The 1,975-nt window shown below is 43.8% G+C and overlaps 1 pseudogene across 1 annotated transcript in view; it reads left to right on the forward strand.

Annotated features, from left to right (window-relative positions):
* The window catches only part of LOC309374818 (catenin delta-2-like), a 273,387-nt pseudogene extending 273,184 nt beyond the window's left edge, over window positions 1-203 (forward strand). The window contains exon 8 of the transcript XR_014173497.1: window positions 200-203. The product of XR_014173497.1 is annotated as a catenin delta-2-like (transcript). The remainder of the gene's footprint in view (window positions 1-199) is intronic.
* Window positions 204-1,975: the final 1,772 nt, after the last annotated feature.

The raw sequence follows: 1,975 nt of genomic DNA on the forward strand, positions 1-1,975 counted from the left end.
GTCTAAATACAGCACAGTGCATCTTAATTGCTGCTTATTAAATTCACTATCAATGATTTACTTGAACTTTTCGTGGATAGTTATGCATTTTCCCGACACTGGACATAAAACTACTTTAAAGCTACTTTTTTTAAAAAAAAGTTTTAAATGTAAGGACTGCCTAAATTCATTTAATGGATACACTGTCTCTTCCTTTCAGCTGAGATGAAGATGTGTTACTGTCTGTATGCTTTCCCCTAACATAAAATTTGGAATATTCTGATTAGTATCAATTATGTCAGTGCTCTGTGTTTCCTGTCCTAGTCAGGAAACACCTGTCTGTTTGTTTGTTTTTAAAAATGATATCCTGGGTCTTCCTAATAATCTGATAATTAAGCTGTGTACTTTTTCAGTGGGATTTTTTTGTTCTTAGAAAAATCATTGGAGGTATATTGCTATAGCAACAACTGTCATGCTCATGTGTTCTCTTGTCTAATCTACATAGCTGGATCTGAAAATAAAGAAAAGTCAGATGGCAGCAAAATTGTGTTAATATCAGAAATATATTCTGGTGGCTCCCCTTTGCAGGGGGTGGGGGGTGGGAAGACCCACCCATGAAATGATAACTGTCATTCTATCATTGTTGTATGTTGCCAGAGAGAGCTTATTAGGTGAAGTTAAGTAACACATTGATCATGCCTTATTGTAAATCGTGTTCCCTATATGTAACTTGCTAAACTGCACCTCCAAGATTACTGGGCAAAGAGATGCTTGTAGAATAAGCACTATTAATCACTGAGGTTTTGTGTCCTATGCACACTTCCTTGGGAATATTTCCTGTTCATCGGAATATAGGAAGCTGTCTTTTACCAAGTCAGACATCGGCACTGTCTGTACTGACTGCAAGGGCTGCAGATATTTTAAGCATGCAAACAGAGGCTCTGCCACCGATCTATGGTCCTTGCCCAACTCAGTGAGTCTTGTGTCTGAGGGACATGTATTTGCCAGTGAGTGCAGCCGTAACCACCATGGCCCAAGTATTTGTCGTGGCTCCAAGATGAGCAAAGGGCTTGTTTCTCCAACATGCTGCTATTTCCACTTTCCACGGAGATCCTTAGTAGGTTGGAAGCATTGCAAGTGAATTCTCAGTTCCCATGCTATACTGCTTCCATAGGAAGATAGGAAGCTTCCTTTCAGAAAGTCAGACCATTGGACAATCTAGGTCAGCATTGTCTTCACAAGGAATGGGAAACCTTAGGCTCAGGGGCAAAATGTGGCTCTCTGGGCCAGTCTGTCTGTCCCTCAGACTCTCCCCATGTTACACTATTTCCCCAGGCTACATATATCTTTCACTGGTCCTTCTCCACAAGGTCTTTTGTGTAGTAAGAATGTATCCTCCTATCCCTCTTTCTTCCCGGCATAGAAGCATGTGCACAGAAGCCTCTGACTCTTATGTGGCTAGAATGTAGTCTGCTTTTCTCCACCTACTTTTTTGCTTCTGGCCACAACCCCTTTAACTCTTGGCCTTGCCCACAGAACCAGCAGGTTCCCATGAGGCCGAAGAAGGCCCCCCATCCTTGGTCTACACCAGAGGTTGGGAACCTTTGGCCCACCAGACCAGTTTGGTCAAGCCACACATACCTGCCTTGCATCTGACACCATATATGACATCTGTTGTGAGGCAGATAAAGTTGCGGGGAGGGGGGGGAGAGATTCCTGGGCACTGCCAACCATTGGATGTCTTCAAAGCCCTCCAACAAGACCTTTTGAAACTCCAGCTATCAGCTTATTGTTAGGCCCTCAGAGTGCAGCACCAGGCCATCTGCAGATACTGATAACCAGCTGATTTTCAGTGCTTGAAGGGAGCTTGCAGAGACACAAATCAGCTGGTTGTTGGTGCTGTGCTCTGTATCCATGACAGTCAGCTGGGGACTTCCAAGTGCTAGAGGCTGGAAGAAGCAGCTTTGGGTACAAAATGCTGGAGGGAGGCTCTTGG

This window comes from Podarcis melisellensis (assembly GCF_964234715.1).
Source record: "Podarcis melisellensis genome assembly, chromosome: 7".
Classification (NCBI taxonomy): domain Eukaryota; kingdom Metazoa; phylum Chordata; class Lepidosauria; order Squamata; family Lacertidae; genus Podarcis; species Podarcis melisellensis.